The sequence below is a fragment of the Spermophilus citellus genome, assembly GCF_964194105.1.
Source record: "Spermophilus citellus genome assembly, chromosome: 4".
NCBI classification, from domain to species: Eukaryota; Metazoa; Chordata; class Mammalia; order Rodentia; family Sciuridae; genus Spermophilus; species Spermophilus citellus.
Genome location: NC_138185.1, coordinates 137,247,240 through 137,265,617, shown reverse-complemented (window position 1 = coordinate 137,265,617; position 18,378 = coordinate 137,247,240). Strand labels below are relative to the sequence as shown.

At 36.4% G+C, this 18,378-nt stretch overlaps 1 protein-coding gene and 1 pseudogene across 24 annotated transcripts in view; one reads left to right on the top strand and one right to left on the bottom strand.

Moving 5' to 3' along the window:
* The window catches only part of MGA (MAX dimerization protein MGA), a 130,074-nt gene that overhangs the window by 49,535 nt on the left and 62,161 nt on the right, over window positions 1-18,378 (top strand). The gene's annotated exons all lie outside the window — the stretch shown is intronic.
* Window positions 9,906-14,992, bottom strand: LOC308647356 (DDB1- and CUL4-associated factor 13-like; annotated as a pseudogene). The gene is made up of 4 exons: window positions 14,986-14,992; window positions 11,301-11,531; window positions 10,519-11,157; window positions 9,906-10,013 (listed from the first exon to the last, which is right to left on the bottom strand). The product of its transcript is annotated as a DDB1- and CUL4-associated factor 13-like (transcript).

Sequence of the window (18,378 nt, the reverse complement as noted above, 5' to 3'; positions counted from 1 at the left end):
GCTGGGGATGCTAAGTAGTTGAGTGCTCTTGGGTTCAATACTCAGTACCCAAAACAACCAACCAACCAAACAACAATAATCCCCCCCAAAATAAAAAACCAAACTTTTGGGGGACTAAAGAATTCTTGTAGCTCAGTGGTGGAACATTTTCCTAGCAAGGCCCTGTCTTCAGTTCTCAGTAATGGGTACCTTTGGAGGCCAGTAAAGGAGTTCTGATAAAGTGAAAGGGTCAGGTGTATTTCTTTGTTATAAATATAAAAGGTTGAACTTTTGATCTAATGGATTGAGAGAATAGTTCAGAGTAATGATTGAGCCTCTTTATAATTGAAGGGGAAAAAAATAACTTGCATCATGCTCCAAGAAATAACATTATCTTCATATGTGAAAATGACATTTAGCTGGATGTAAACTTTGTCTCCAAATGGCCTGATTTATGATCAGAAATTATTTTAAGGCAAGAGTTGGCTATATTAACCTATAGCCTATTTTTTCTGTGTATGTAAGAATATATGACAGAGACTATGATGCTTGTAAGACCTAAAATACATACTCTTTACCCCTTTATAGGAAAAGAAATTATTAACTTTTTATTAAGGCTTTTATGCATATATATTTGTTCTACTTCCACAGTTTCTCATTTTCTATTTAGTTGGTTGAAATATGACTGCTGTATCATCTTCTTTGTTTTAGCTAATAATGTCACTTGTGTGTGTGTGTGTGTGTGTGTGTGTGTGTCCCAAAGTGGGCATCAATCAGATTTCCCTCCTCTTATGGTACCAGGGATTGAACCTAGGGGCGCTTAACCACCAAGCCACATCCCAAGCCCTCCAGTCAGATTCTGTAAACACACTCATCTTTAGCCAGGCTTTGCTTGCTAAATGTGTTATTTAGCCATTTCTTCCCACTCTTAATTTTTCTTCCTTGGTCTTTATCATATTATTCAACTGATTCTTCTAACTCTTGATCCTTTTTTTTTAAAGTCTAATAATGTCTTTAGCTTAGTTTTCATTTTTCTTAGTGTTGCCCTATAGCTCAAACTGATTTCTGAAAATTTTAGTCTTAAAACCTGCTCTTTTGTGCTATTGTGGTCATTCAGTTTGTAGATGTATACTTTTTTTGCCTCCTTTCACAAATCCACATAAAGTCATTCTTATGTTGTTGAACATTTTGATTATTATTAGTTTTTTACCGTTATGAATAAACTAACATGAATGTATTTGTGCTCAACTTTTTGTAGACATATGTACTAATAATTTATGTTTGTTATTTATCTAGGAGTAGGATTGCTGGGACATGAAGTAGACATATTTTAGTACATACCCCAGAATTTTCCAAAATAATTATACCAATTTTCATTTCCTCAAATAATATATGAGTGTTCCTGTTACTGCCTCATCTTTGTTTATTACATGTAGTAATATCTTTCTTATTTTTAGCTATTCTAGTCTAGCTCAGCTTCCTGAGTTGTTGTAATTACAGGCTTGTGCCTCTGTGCCCAGTGGAAAATATATTTATAAACTATTAAGATTTCTACTCGTGGCCTGGTGCCGTGGCACACGCCTGTAATCCCAGCGGCTCAGAAGACTGAGACTAGAGGATCAAGAGTTCAGAGCCAGCCTCAGCAACCAGGAGGAACTAAGCAACTCAGTAAGACTGTGTCTCTAAATAAAATACAAAGTAGGACTGTGGGGGTGCTAGGGTTCTGGCTCAGTGGTAGAACACATGTGAGGTAATGATTCAATCCTCAGCACCAAATAAAAATAAATAAAGAAAATAAATAAAATAAAGATATCATGTCTTTCTACAACTAAAAAAATATTTAAAAAAAGTAGGACTGGGGATGTGGCTCAGTGATTAAGAACTCCTGAGTTCAGTCCTCGGTATGGGGGTCGGGAGAGGTTGGGGTTTTGCTCTCTTTTATTCAATCATTCACCAAATAGGACTGAACACCTGGTTTCAGAAACCAAATAAAACACATTGCTCTAGGATCCTATATTCTACATAATTCCAGTCTCAGAATTCACAGATTATTCAGCTTTTCCATGTATGGCCTATGCAGATGTTTTCTCATTAGGTTAATTGCATTCTGCCATGTAGGGGCTCAGATATACATATTTTTCTCCTAAAAAGCACATCAGAAATAAGTAAGAATGACCTTATTATAGAGAAAACCACTTTGGTTTAATAGGAGGAAAAAAAAAAGAATTCACATGTGAAAATTAGACATGAAAATAGTTTTGTAAAGATTAAGTTTTCCGGGGCTGGGGATGTGGCTCAAGCGGTAGCGCGCTCGCCTGGCATGCGTGCGGCCCGGGTTCGATCCTCAGACCACATACCAACAAAGATGTTGTGTCCGCCGAGAACTAAAAAATAAATATTAAAAATTCTCTCTCTCTCTCTCTCTCTCTCTCTCTCTCTCTCTCTCTCTCTCTCCTCTCTCACTCTTTAAAAAAAAAAAAAAAAAAAAAAAAGATTAAGTTTTCCTGTTTTTTTGTCTGAAACAGTATACATTATATGTCAGCCTTGTTGGAGAGGCTACATTCTGGGCTGGTGTTGTAGCTCAGTGGTAGAGTGCTTACCTGGCACATGTTCATCTACAACTAAAAAATATTAAAAAAAGAGGCTACGTCCTATAAAATGGATTTGATCACTCATCTGTGGATGGATGTTGAGACTGTTTCATATTTTTAGCCATTATAAATACTGCTTCAGTAAAATTTCCTATGCACATGTCCTTATACATTTTTATAGATACAAAGATCAGTTCTATTTATTTATTTATTTATTTATTTTTAATCTTTATTTTGTGTATTTATTTTTATGGCTGCTGAGGATCGAACCCAGGGTCCTACACGTGAGAGCCGAATGCTCTACCACTGAGCCACAACCCCAGCCCCCAAAGATCAGTTCTTAAGAATGGAATTGATTGGGTCAAAGGGTACACAGATTTAAAATTTTTGTTAATTGCTAAATCACATTTGAAAAGTTTGTAACCATTTATATTCCCACCTATAGTATGTGAGCCTACTGATTTTTGTGCATTTTTGTCCGAAACACTGTCCCCACTGTATAGTGGTTTCCCAGGTAGATATTATGCTTTTGTTTTTCTGCAATTCATGCTACTTTTTTTTTTTTTTTTTTTTTTTTTTGGGTGGTGCTGGGGATTGAGCCCAGGGCCTTGTGCATGCAAGGCAAACACTCTACCATCTGAGCTATATCCCTAGTTCGCTGCAGTGATTTTTGAGGCCAGGGCTCCTCTGTGAGTATAACAACAGGATGTGCCCCAGTATCTCCAGGACCTGTGACAGAATCTTTCTTTCCAGGGTAGGTCTCTAGGGGTGTCCTCCATCTAGAAAGCCATGGCTTGACTTCTTGGAGGTGGAATGCTAAGAGGGTATGCAATACCTGAGAACATTCTCTCTCTCTCTCTCTTTTTAATACTTATTTTTTAGTTGTAGATGGACACAATATCTTTATTTCATTTTTATGTGACGCTGAGGATTGAACCCACTGCCTCTTGCATGCTAGGCAAGCATTCTACCACTGAGCCACAACCCCAGCCTGCATTCTGTATTCTTGAACCCTCTTTCTCTGGATTCTTTGACATCCTCTTTCCTTTACACTAAAAGGCTGCTTGCCCTATTGCTTTGGTCTTGTACCATACTTTCCAGTGTTTGTTGTATCTAAGCCATGTAATTGAATTTCCATTTTAGACCTTTTCCTCTTTATATCCCCCCTGCCTTTGATACCTTTAGTGCACTTGGTTGCTGTATAGTATTGGTGTCACTGCATAATCTTTCAGATCTAGTTTCATGTCTATTTTTATTTTATTCATTATTTTTCTTTAAAAATATATTTTTAGTTGTAGTTGGACACAATACCTTTATTCCATTCATTTATTTTTATGTGGTGCTGAGGATAGAACCCAGGGCCCTGTGCATGCTAGGTGAGTACTCTACTGCTGAGCCATAATCCCAGCCCAATTTTTTTATTCATTATTTTTCTTTTTCTCTTTTCTTTTTTTTTAAAGAGTGAAAGAGAGAGAATTTTCAATATTTTTTCTTTAGTTTTCGGCAGACACAACATCCCCGTTTGTATGTGGTGCTGAGGATCGAACCCAGGCCGCACGCATGCCATGCGAGCGCGCTACCACTTGAGCCACATCCCCAGCCCCTATTCATTATTTTTCTTTAGCTACTTTGGATGTTTAGGCTTTTTAGCATGTTCATAGCATTTATCACTATGAAACTATCTTGTTTGTTGACTAGTTTGTACTCTTATTTCCCCACTTCATTATAGGGTTTATGAAAGTAAAGATCTTGTTTTTCTTGGTATGATGATGGTTCAACTCTAGGATAATCACTGAGTGGTATTACATTTGTGTGTTTTAACCAAAACCTTAATAGTGTTGAATTAATACAAACTTTTGGAATATCAGAAATACCATTTATAAACATGCATTTGATTTTTCATTACCTTGACTGAGAGTAAAGCTTCAACCTAGCCAGGCATTGTGGTGCATACCTGTAATCCCAGTGGCTTGGGAGATTGAGACTGGAGGATTGCAAGTTCAAAGCCAGCCTCAGCAAAATGAAGGCTCTAAGTATCTCAGTGAGATCTTGTCTCTAAATAAAAAATACCAAATAGGGTTGGGGATGTGGCTCAGTGAATTCAAGGGAAGTACATCCCCCACCCCCTGCCCAAATCTTCAACCTGTTATTTAGTTTGACATATTTTTATCCATGGATGTTATATATATTTCAGTGTAATTTTTAGGGGAAGATATTTTACCTTTTAGAAGTTAGACTTCTAAAGCAGAGAGGGAAGCTATTTTTCCATTATGCGTTTTCCAGGAGTTTAAGTTTTTTTCTGCTGTGCCCACTCTTTTTTTTTTTTTCTTTTTTAGATAAGAAAAACAAGCAATTTTTCTTGGTCTTGTTTTTTTCTCCTTCATGGTCTTTCTTCAAGTTCTTTTATTTGTTGGTAACATTCTTTCATAAGTAATTTTCACTTATTAACTAAATTTTCTCATTTTTTTTTCCTTTCCCTATTCCGCCCCTTCCTTCCTTGTGTTGGATCAAACCCTGGGCCTTTCTCAAGCTAAGCATGTGCCCCTGTACTTAACTATATCTCCAGCCCTAGTTCTTTCTTCCTGTCTCCTATGATCTGTCTACCCTACCAGTAAACTGTATATTCTCTCAAAAGTCACGTGTGACACATTTAAGAGATCAGCCAGTTTTTGTTTTTATTGTCAATATTGTAAAATTATTTGACCAATAAAATACTTCATCCTTTTAAGATATTACTATCCTAATTTTTTGTTTCCTCCTCAGAATACTATCTTTTGAGCCATCACTTTGGGCATCAAAGATTAATATCTTATTCTGCCTACATTGACATTCTCAAATTGTATCCTTTCTTAAGACTCCAGATACCTTTTCTATAGAGATGCTTTCCAAAATGATTCCAATGTGGATTTTATATATAGCCCTAATATTTAGTTATAACTGTTGTTTCTTAAATATGAGAGTCATCTTTTGTTACTTTTTTCCATTTTATTATTTTTCTACTGCTTCCTGGTATGTGATTTATAACCATTTTACTTATTACAACCATGCTTACTCAGATTCCCATTATTTTATTCCTAAATTTACTGCCATTATCTTGCCATTATTTTCTTCAGTCTCTCCTGCATAGTGCCACCAAATTAATTAAGTGGTTTTGAAGATTGAGCCGGGGGCCCTATGTATGCTAGGCAAGTGCCCTACCACTGAGCTTTTTTTTTCTTTTATTTAGTTTTAGGTGGACACAGTATCTTTATTTTCTTTTATGTGGTGCTGAGGATCGAACCCAGTGCATCACGCATGCCAGGCGAGAGCGCTACCACTTGAGCCACATCCCGAGCCCACACTGAGCTTTTTTTTTTCCCCCCAGAATTTTATTTTCAGAAAAGGTCTTGTTAAAATTTTACTTCTGCCCAGGTTGGCCTTGAACTTACAATCTTCCTACCTCAGTCTCCCAAATGCCTGGATCTGTGCCAGTCATGTCAGAGAAAAAAGAAATACATAGTGGTGGTGGTGAAATTGCATTTGGTGTTCCTACCAATCCTGATGTGTAAGTATTTGTAACTTTGAGCCGAGACCTCTACAAATAAAAGTACTGTTTCTAGTTTAAAAACAAAAGAAACAACAAAAAAACCAAATTGCTCCCACTTTTAACACTTCTGTTCAGTCTTGTACTATATGATATGTACTATATGATATAGTATATATGAATTCCAGATGTGTGCCATGGTTCCTTGACATATTTATGTTTTTAAACATGTTTTTTCTTGTCATCCCTCTATTCAAGTATCCTTTAAGAGCCTCTGGACTGGTAGTATAGCTCAGTGGTAGAATAACTGCTTAGTATATGCAAGGCCCCGAGTATTCAATCTCCTGTATTGTGTTCCCCTTCCAGCTCTGATTTACCCTCTTGAATTAGTGCCCAACTTACTAAATTGAGAATTTAAAACAAATTACAGATGGATGATTTTTTTAATATTTATTTTTTTATTATAGGTGGACACAATATTTTATTTTTTAATGTAGTGCTGAGGATTGAACCCAATGCCTCCCGAATGCTCTCCCTCTGAGCCACAATCCCAGCCCCCAGATGGATGAATTAAAAAAAAAATTTTTTTGTAGTTGTAGATGGATAGAATGCCTTTATTTTATTTTTTTATTTTTTTTTATTTTTATTTTTTAAAGAGAGTGAGAGAGAGAGAGAGAGAGAGAGAATTTTTTAATATTTATTTTTTTAGTTCTCGGCAGACACAACATCTTTGTTTGTATGTGGTGCTGAGGATCGAACCCGGGCTGCACGCACGCTACCGCTTGAGCCACATCCCCAGCCCTTTATTTGTTTATTTTTATGTAGCACTGAGAATCAAACCCAGTGCCTCACGCATGCTAGGCAAGTGCTCTGCCCATTCCCAGATGAATGAATTTTACAAATTGAACACAATCATAACCAACATTCATGTCAAAAAACCTCAGTAGTGAGTTTTTGTTTATTTGGTCTTCTGAACTTTACCCACGAGATAATCATTATAACTTTAAACATTACAGGTTATTTTTTCCTGTTTTTATAGAAATGAAATAATAATACCCTTCTGTGTTTGAGATTTTTAGCTCAATGTTGTGCCTTGCATTTTTATTGTCATATGTTGTAGATTGCTTTGTTCTCATTGCTATATGGTTTTCTGCTTTTCATTTTTTTGCATGGTGCTGTTGTCCATACTTAGAGTCGAGTGCATACTAGTTGAGAGTTCTCCCACTGAGGTGAACCCTAGCCCATCCACTTTTTCAGTGTGTCACATTTTATTAGTTGCCATTTAGATAGTTTGCATTCTTTTGGGCATTGTGACTAGTCCATTCATGAACATTGTAGTTTTGATCTGCATGTGAGTGCATTTTTTGTGATCTTCCTACCAGTTTCCCAAGTAACTGAGACGGAAGGTGTGTACTACCATACCTGGCATGTTGAGTGCATTTCTGTCAAGCATATGCTTAGACATAGAATTACTCAGTCATAGGTTATGCATGCATTCAGTAGATTTCCAAAGTGATTTTACCAACTCAATTTTCCTATCTGTGAATAGGAGTTGAGGTTGTTCTTCATTCTTATCAGAACTGTGTGTGTGTGTGTGGGGGGGGTATTATGTATGCATGTGTGTCACATTTGTGAGAGTTTATTTCTGGGCTCTTTGTTATAGTCCATTGGTCTGTGTTTATCTTCAGGCCAGTCCCACACTGTTTTGATTATTGTAGCTTTGTAGTAAGTTTTGAAATTGGGCAGTTGTGATTTCATTTCACCAAGTTCTTATTTCTTAAGATAGTGTTTGGCTATTTGGGATCACTTGAGATTCCATATGAATTTCAGCATCAGTTTTCCTACTTATTCAAAAAAGGCCCTTTGGATTTTAATAAGTATTGCATTGAATCTCTATCACTTTGAGTAGTCTTCCAATCCAGGAATATGAGATATCTATTTTAAAAATCATTTGACATTTTTCAGTAATGCTTTTATAGCTTTCAGTATGAGAATTTTACTTCCTTAATTATCTATTTGTTGTTATTATTGTGTGTGTGGTGCTGGAGATTTAATTCAGGGCCTTTTGCATGCTAAATACTAGGCAAGTATTCTACCTTCAGCTACCCCCAGTCCTGTATTATTTTTAAAAGATGCTATTATATATTGAACAATAGTTTTCTTACTTTCTTTTAGTATTGCCTTTTGTTGTTTCATACTGCGTATTATTCATTGTATAGAACTGATTTTTAAGTATTGGTTTTTATATTGCTCAATTTTGCTGAAATTGTTTAAGTGAAAGTATATATGAAAGCAGTTTTTTTGTGGAATTTTTTGGAGTGAATTTTTTTTTCCTTCTTTATTGTACTGGGGATTGAACAAACCTAGGGGTACTTTACTACTGAGCTACATCCCAGCCCTTTTTTATTTTATTTTTTATTGTTTATTTGGATGCAGGGTCTCAAGTTGCTGAGACTGATCTTGAACTTGTGATTCTTTTGCCTCATGAATCTGGGTGGTGTGGATTCTGGATTGCAATCCCAGATCCTTAGGAGGCTGAGATGAGGATCATAAATTTAAGGCCAATCTCCCTGACTAAACAAGATTCTACTTAAAATAAAAAATAAAAAAAGGGCTGAAAATGTAGCTGAGTGTTAGAGTGCCTTTAGTAGATTATACCATCTGTGAATAGAGATAGCTTTACTTACTCCTTTCTGACTTGAATTCTCCTTATAGTAGTTTCCACTTTCCCATATTTTCACTTTCTGTGGTTTTAATTACCCATGTTAATTCGTGTCTGAAAGTACTCAATGGAAAGTTCTAGAAGAAACAAAATTTTGTCTTGGGGCATAGCTCCATGTTATAGCACTCAGTCCAGTGCGCAGCACTGCCCGTCCCCCCTCCCCCCCCACCCCCCCAAAAAAAGTTGTACACTGTTATAAGGATTGTGATGATTTTTTTTTTTTTGCTTTCTCACTCTCTTCCACTCAAGATATGAATCTCTTTGTCCAGCATATCCTTACTGTATATGCTTTCTACCCATTAGTAGCCATCTCAGATTTCAGATGGACTGTACAGGTATTACAGTGCTTGTGTTCAATTAACTTTTTACATAGTATTCTGATGCTACTTATATAATGCCTAAGTCATTCAACTCCCTTTATTTCATCATGTAGACATTGTGTCATCTCATGTCATTACAAGAAAGGTGATTATAGTATAGTGAGATACCTCTAGAGTAAGATACCTCCAGAGAAAGAGGCAAACTTTCATATAACTTTTATTATAGTATAGTTTTATAATTGTTCTTTTTTTTAATACTTAATTTTTAGTTTTCAGTGGATACAACATCTTTATTTTATTTTTATGGGGTGCTGAGGATTGAACCCAGCACCCTGCGCATGCCAGGCGAGCTTGATACCACTTGAGCCACATCCCCAGCCCTGTTCTATTTTTGTTATTAATGTCTTAACTGTGCCTAAGTTATAAATTAAGCCTTATTGGGGGCTGGGGTTGTGGCTCACTGGTAGAGTGCCTGCCTAGCACGGGTGAGGCACTAAAATAAAGTATTGTTTCAGTCTACAACTAAAAAAGTGTTAAAGTTTCGTGAGGTTTTTTTTTTTTTTTTTTTTTTTTTTTAAGAGAGAGAGGGAGAGAGAGAATTTTAATATTTATTTTTTAGTTTTCGGTGGACACAACATCTTTGTTTGTATGTGGTGCTGAGGATCGAACCCGGGCCGCACGCATGCCAGGCGAGCGCGCTACCACTTGAGCCACATCCCCAGCCCCCCCCCCCTTTTTTAATCATAGTTATACGTATAAGAAAAAACACATTATTTATAGGGTTTAGCAATATCCCTAGTTTCAGCATCCACTGGGGGTCTTAGATTGTGAATAATACTACTGTATTTCTTTTTCTTGCCTACTTGCTCTAGATAGACCTTTTAGTACAAGATTGAATAGAAGTGTTAAAAGTGGGAGCAATATGTTTGTATTAAAAAAAATAGAACCAATACTTTTATTTGTAGAGGTCTCAGTTCAAACAAATAATTACACATCAGGATTGGTAGGAATATGAAATGCAGTTTCACAACCACTACTATGTATTTCTTTTTCTCTGATACGATTGGCACAGATCTGGGCTTACTAGGTTTATGAGGATTCATTTCTTTTGTCCAAGAGCTTCCTTCATGAAGTGCTGCTCCTGATTCTCCTTGTAGATAGATTTTGGCAAATGTTGGTGATGAGGTATCTTACTCTAGAGGTATCTCACTATACTATAATCACCTTTCTTGTAATGACATGAGATGACACAATGTCTACATGATGAAATAAAGGGAGTTGAATGACTTAGGCATTTTTTTTTTAAGTTGTAGATCAGTACCTTTACTTTATTTATTGATTTTTATGTGGTGCTGAGGATTGAACCCATTGTGTCATCTGTACCAGGCAAGTGCTGTACCACTGAGCCACAACCCCAGCTTGAGCTATGAGAATGCTACTGAAGTTTTCCTTCAATTTCTGGTTATAATTGTTGATTGCTTTTTTCTTTTGATATAAGCACACCCAGTTTTTCAGAAGCATTGCCTTCCCACAGATAGATGTTTATTTCATCAGACCCACACATAATGTATTTGCTGTCAGAGTCCACTTTACACATAAAACATGTTGCATTCATTTTGGGTGTTAGATTTCCCACCTTCACCTTGTGTCAACAGGAAAGAGTTGAATAGATATATCAAAACTAGCAGACAAAAACTCTTCCCTAGTCAGGGAGTAATCCACATCAAGCACTGCAGATTGATGATCCGTGTGGACCTTTATGGGAATGTCCAGTGCATAGAAATCAAAAGTAAGTTGTAATCTTCATTTGCTGCAGTAAAGGTAGAAGCTTCCATAGGGTCCCCACAGATTTTATTTGTTCTCATATCTAAGACAATCTTTTACAGAATAGTAGCTTGTCTCATATCATATAGTACCATATTTCTGTCAGCACAACTTCCCAAGAGAAATGTCTCATTTGGGCTAAATTTAACACTTTCCATACTCTCAAATCCCCAGGCCATTGAACATACAGGATTCATTCTTTTTTTTTTTTTTTTTTTTAGTTATAGATGGATACAATATGTGTATTTTATTTATTTGTTATTTTTATGAGTTGCTGAGGATTGAACCCAGGGCTTAACACATGCTAGGCAAGCACTCTACTGCTAAACTATAACCTCAGCCAGGATTGATTCCAAATGTCTGCTTGCCATCCTCATGTGGCAAAAGCAGGTTCTTTCCAGTGGTGATCAATTCCAATATACACTCTCTTTCCTAACATTGTGTGTGTGGTTCTTCCTCTTCTCCATAGCCTGATCCATCTGTCTTCTGTTGTTTCACAGTTTTGTCATCACTAACAGTAAAAGAAGTCCCACAAAAGCAAGTACACGTTCCTTATACAAAATCTTCATGTGCTTATACTTAACTGTACAAATCACATTTTTGTTAGTCTATCTGTTAAGTCCCATTTGGTTTCATGTATGTAATTGTTTGGATTGTGTGGCTTAGCATATTCACCTCATCTTGGTGGCTCTTCATCCTGGACTCCGTGAGCCTTTTTTTTCTCCTGTTAAGCTCATCACTGCTTCCTCCCACACACTCTACTTCCAGCTCTTCACAATGTAGGTTTTTTTTTTTTTTTTTTTTAAAGTTGCGGGTGGACACAATACCTTTATTTTATTTATGTGGTGCTGAGGATCGAACCCAGGGCCTCACACATGGAGCACTCTACCACTGAGCATAGCCCCAGCCCCCACAATATGGTTATAATTTGTATTCTAATAGCAGATACTTTTTCTAATAATAGATAAAGCTGAGCACCTTTTTGCAATCAATGTCACTCAAGTGATATTATGAGAGTATCTTTTCTAGGTCATTGTTTTCTTCCCTTGATAGTTTGTCCACATTGTTTTAATTAGTATAGCTTTATAATGTTAATTGCCTATGTTCCTTCCATAAGTACCTCTGTGATAAAGCTTTTTTCTGAAAAACCATTGTTTAGAACCATTGTTGGTTCTAAACTACTTTAATAAAGTTATTACTTTGTTTTTTGATTGTATTAAGTTTAGTACTTATTTTTGTGGCATCCTTTTTTCCAGTTTTCCCCCTTTCAGTCAGACTTTTAATTTTTAAAAGGAAGTCTGATAATATTAGTAAGTGATCTTTTACTTTTTCAGGGGAACACGTTGCCTGAAAAGTTATAAAGATTTAAAAAATAAAATATAAAAAATAAAACACAATACCTCTGGATGCCTCACATTTTGATAATGTCAAACCCTACATATATACTGTTTTTTCCTTGTATATATGTAACTAAAGTGAAGATAGACTCAGTAAGAGATTAACAATGACAATAATAAAATGAAACAATTATAGTAATATGCTGTAAAAAAAAGTTATTTAACTTAAAAAATATTTCTGGAATTTTCTGTTATTTTTGGACCTTGGTTGACTAGGAGTTAACTGAAACTGTGGAAAGCAAATAAGGAGAGACTTACTGTATTGTGTTTCAACCATATATGGTATACTGCAGTTCATTTCTGACACTAACAACCTAGAGTAAGTGTTAGACTCCAGGTTTATTTGCCTGATCCCTAAGAAAACTGTCCCTGCTTCTGACCCTGGGCTACCTGCATTTTTGACCAACTGTCTACACATCTGGAGATTCTTAATTTGTTAGAGTGACTCTTCAGACAAAAGTCTGTAAAGTACTATATTTAGGATTATAGTTTTATTATAAAGAATATAGATTAGGACCAGCCAAATGAAAAGATGAATAAGGCAAGGATTGGAAAGGTGTAAAATGCGTAGTGTCCATGCCCTCTCCTGGAAACACATTGAATGCATTACCCTTGTGGCCTGTTGATGTGTTCATTGAGTTTTAGTATGCAGAATTTTTGTTGGGGTTTCATTTTGTATGTGCCATGGATAAAATCATTGGCCATATGATTGAATTCAGTCTCTGGTTATCTTCCCCTCTCCAAAGGTGGAGTTGGTTCAAAGTCCCAGTACTCTAATTATAGTGGTGGTCTTTTTGGTGACCAAAAGAGATAGTCCAATTCATAAGCATCAACTCAGGCGTGAGCCACTAGGCTCATGAATAACAAAGACACTTTTACTAAGGAAATTCTAAATATTTTAGAAGCCCTATGCCAGGAACCTTGGACAAAGACAAATTCCTTAATATAGTAAGTACATATACATAATTGTTAAGGTTAAATAAAATGAAAATGAATGACAAATGTCACTTTTACCTATTTTCTTCTTAGAGAAACTCAAGTTTTTTAAAAGCTGTGTGTAGTTTTTACCACTGTCTAAATCATATGCTTAATGCTATCAATTTTACATGTTATCCGACTTTAATATTTTTCTGATACAATGGGTTAATTCATTTCTGTTGCTATAATAACAGGTTATAAAAGGGTAATTTATAAAGAACAGAGGCTTATTTGTTTCATGGTTCAGGAGGCTTGGAAGTTCAAGAGCATGGTACTAACATCTGTTTGGCATCTTGTGAGAGCCTTCTTGCTGCATGATAACATGGTAGAGGGTATTGCAAGGTGAGACAGGAAGTGTGCTAGTGTGGTTCTTTCTTCCTCTTATAAAGCCACAAATGCCATCATGAGAGGGTAAACTCTTTTTTTTTTTTTTTTTTTAAAGAGAGAGTGAGGGGAGGGAGGGGGAGAGAGAGAGAGAGAGAGAGAGAGAGAGAGAGAGAATTTTTAATATTTATTTTTTAGTTCTCGGCGGACACAACATCTTTGTTGGTATGTGGTGCTGAGGATCGAACCCGGGCCGCACGCATGCCAGGTGAGCGCGCTACCGCTTGAGCCACATCCCCAGCCCCGAGAGGGTAAACTCTTAAGACCTCATCTAATCTTTATTACCTCCCAAATCCACACTTCCATATATCACTAAAATGACTTCAGGGATTAAGTTTCTTTTACATAAACTTCTGGGGGAACATATTCAAACCATAACATACAGTGTTTAAGCCTTTCAACTACTCTTCTTTATTTATCCTCTTAGTATAGTTATTTGGCCAAACAAGTATCTACTTTTTATGTTATGATATAAGTATTCTATATTGCCGAACCCAAATAGTACAATATAAATACCTTTTCTTCTGTAAGTTTATTTTGTGGTAGAAAATTACTCTATTTTTTAATCTACCTTAGTTTTCTGTATACATAGTGCTAATTCTTCTAAATTCTTTAGTAAAACCTGAAATATCTCCATTCATTTTTATCCACACACTCTCATCTATTAACAGTAAAATTTTATTTGCTGCCTCTGTACTTTGTACTCTAACTTTGTCAATCTGTTCTAGTTCTGTAGGCTTCTACCAAGCTGCCGTCTTGTGGTTTCTCTTTCCTGTCATCTGGCTAACTTTTCTTTTTTTCTTTTCACAAAGATCCTCCTGTTTTCCTGCTGTCTTAAGTCTGTCTTGGATGTGTATTTGTGTGTAGTTAATTTTTCATTAATTTCCTCGGGAAAACTATATGGAACTTAGAATTTTTTTTTTTTTTTTTTAAAGAGAGAGTGATAGAGGGAGAGAGAGAGACAGAGAGAATTTTTCAATATTTATTTTTTAGTTATCGGCGGACACAACATCGTTGTTTGTATGTGGTGCTGAGGATCGAACTCGGGCCGCACGCATGCCAGACAAGTGTGCTACCGCTTGAGCCACATCCCCAGCCCCGGAACTTAGAATTTAAATAGGTACTGGGGATATAGCTCAGTGGTAGAGTGCCCTGGGTTCTATCCCTAGCACCATGAAAAAACAAACAAACAAACAAACAAACAAACAAAAAACAAAAAAAACACTGGATGTAATGAAAACCAGTAGTCCCTTATTTCACTACTCACCACCCATCCGTGATTTCCTTCTTATATGTTGGAAAATGACCTTTATTTTGCCCTTACTCTTTATACATATTTTGGTTTGATATAGAATTCTATGCTGAAAATGTGTTGTCACCTTCCAGTTTCCTGTTGAGAAATTTGATGTCCATTTTTTTTTTTAAAAATTTGAATGTAACTTCTCTTATTTTTGAAAGCACTTAGGATCTTGGGTTGATCCTTCACTTTATGAAATGTCACAAGGCTGAACTTTTGGTGTGGTGGCTCTCATCATTGTGCTGTGCTTTTTCAACAAAGAAATTTATTTTGTTTAGTTCCAGGAAAATTTTTAGTAGTATTTCTTCAATCATTTTTCACTTTTTTTTCTATGTTCTCTTTTTGAAATTTCTAATAGTTGGATGTCATATGTCTGGATTGATATTCTTTTTTATAAATTTTCCACTATTTTTGTTTTCTATTATGTGAAATTCCCTTGAGTTAGCTTCTGTCTTAACTATTGAGATTTTTATTGGGCTATCAGATTGTGTTTCTCAAGAGTTCATTTATTTTCTTTTATTCTGTATATTTCCTTTTCCCAGGGCATTTCTTTTTTCTGTTAATTTAAGCACCTATTTATTACAAGTGTTACTTTAGTATATACTTTTAGTACCCCTACCCCTTTGTTATGGCAGATATTAAGTTACATTGTATTTTTCTCCTTTCTCCTACATTAGCCTTTAAATTCCTTGAGTGTAGTGATTGTGAGTTATTTATTTGGCAATCTTTGTGCCCATCAAAAATGACTGGTATTAGAAGGTGTTCCATAAATGTTTTCTGGATGATTTTATCAGTGGCTCTTAAAGCTTTCTATGTGTGTTTCAGAGTAGCTGCTAATATCACATATTAATTAACATTAGGATTTTTTGTTGCATTGTTATGTACTGACAAAAATAATCCTGACATTCAAATTAGCTGGTGTGTATAATTCATTAGTTTAGGTATTCATGTACCTAATTTATTTGAATAGAAGTGACGGGCTGGGGATGTGGCTCAAGTGGTATCGCGCTGGCCTGGCATGCGTGCGGCCCGGGTTCGATCCTCAGCAGCACATACCAACAAAGATGTTGTGTCCGCCGAGAACTAAAAAATAAATATTAAAAATTCTCTCTCTCTCACTCTCTCTCTCTCTCTCTCTCTCTCTCTCTCTCCTCTCTCACTCTCTCTTTAAAAAAAAAAATAGAAGTGACTTCTTTTTAAAATTTACTCACTACCAGGAATTGCACTGCACCAGGGTTGTTCTACAACTGAGCTACAGCTTTAGCCCTTTATTTATTTATTTGGGTGGGTGGGGGTTACCGGGGATTGAATTTAAGGGCATTCAACCACTGAGCCACATCCCCAGCCCTGTTTTGTATTTTATTTAGGAGAGGGTCTCACTGAGTTGCCTAGAGTCTCGCTTTTGCTGAGGCTGGCTTTGAACTCAAGATCCTCTTGCCTCAGCCTCCCCGGGCACTGGGATTATAGGCATGTATCACCACACTTGGCACCCTTTTTATTTTTTGAGACAGGGTCTTGCAAAGTTGTTGCCCAGCCACTAGAAAAAACTTCTTAGAAAAATGAAATTTAGGAATTGTTTTTAGAATCTCCCACCCCAGCAAACTTTCATGCATGATACATGTGTTTAAAACTCTCCTTCTGGGGCTGGGGATATGACTCAAGCTGTTAGCGCAGTCACCTGGCATGCGCGGGGTGCTGGTTCGATCCTCAGCACCACATACAAATAAAATAAAGATGTTGTGTTCACTGAAAACTAAAAAATAAATATTAAAAAATAAATAAATAAAACTCTCCTTCCTGAGAGTTTTTCATTTAGCATGTTTTATTGTCCAAGAAGTTTAAAAGTACCTGCTGCTGTAGCAGTGAAGATCTAGTCTTATGAGGTTCTCAACTACTGCAGACAAAACAGAAATCATATGCTAAATGATAAAATGATAAATGCAGAAAAATACATTTTCAAAGTTGAGTCTTGAAATGTGATGATAATGAGAAAGCTTACCAATAAGCATAATTACTGTATTACTTGATATGGTGTTTACTTGTGATATACCTAAGAACTAAGATAATTATGAAAGGGAAAAAAGAGTTGATGATTCTGGAGGTGGTGTCGTGTGCCTTTAATCCCAGGGACATGGGAGGCTGAGGCAGGAGTATCACAATTTCCAGGCCAGCCTCAGCAACTTAAGCCCCAAGCAAATGAAAGAGATCCATCTCAAGATAAAAAGGGACTGGGATATAGCTCCGCATAATGTGCCCTAGGAGTTAGTCCCCCTCAGCACCCAACAGTAAATAAATACCTACCTACCTACCTACCTGCGACTTTTCTTTGGTTACTGATGACTTACCCTTTAAAAACTGATAGAAGCTGGACGCGGTGGTGCATGCCTGCTATCCCAGCCCAGCAGCTTGGGAGGCTGAGGCAGGAGGATCATGAGTTCAAAGCCAGCTTCGGCAATTTAGTGAGGCTCTAAGCAATTTAGTGAGACCCTGTCTCTAATAAAATAAAAAATAGGGCTAGTGATATGGCTCAGTGGTCAAGTGCCCCTGAGTTCAATCCCCAGTACCCTGCCCTCTCAAAAAATGAATAAATAAAAATAAATAAAAACAGAAAGAAACGGGGTCGTGGCTATGGCTACATACTATAACATTAATAAAAATCTTTGTCACTTAAAACAGGTGCCTTTTATGTTATGCAACATTATATAATAAAGTTGTAACAAAGAAAAATACTAATAAAATATGTTTTCACCAGTTATGTGAAGTTTTTGAAAAAGGGGATGTTATTTTATCTTTCACATTTAAGTCTGTGACCCATTCTGAATTAGTTTTTGTGTGTGGTATAAAGGATAAAGGTTTATAATTTTCCAGGTGCTCTCATTTATTGAAAATTGCACTGGTGCTTTGGAAAAAACAGGTGACTTTATATAGAGGTGGGTCATTTTTTTTGACTAAATTCTGTTCCATTAAGTTGTCTGTTTTTTGCCAGTACCAGATATTCCTCTTGATGTTAGGCTTATAGTAAATTTTGGAATCAGATAGTATAAACCTTCTACTACTACAAGATTATTTTGGTTATTCCTTCTCCTCCTCCTCCTGCTGCTGCTTCTTCCTCCTCCTCCACTTCCTCCTCCTCCTCCTCCTCCTCCTCCTCTTCTTTTCTTTCTTTGCATTACTGGGAATTGAACCCAGGGGTGCTCTACTAATGAGCTACATCCCCAGCCCTTTTGATTTTTTTTTTTTTTTTTGAGGCAGGATCTCCATAAATTGTTCAGTTTGGCATTGAATTTATAATCCTCCTGCCTCATTCTCCTGAGTTGCTGGGATTACAGGCATGTGCCACCCCACCTTGCTTGTTTTTATTCT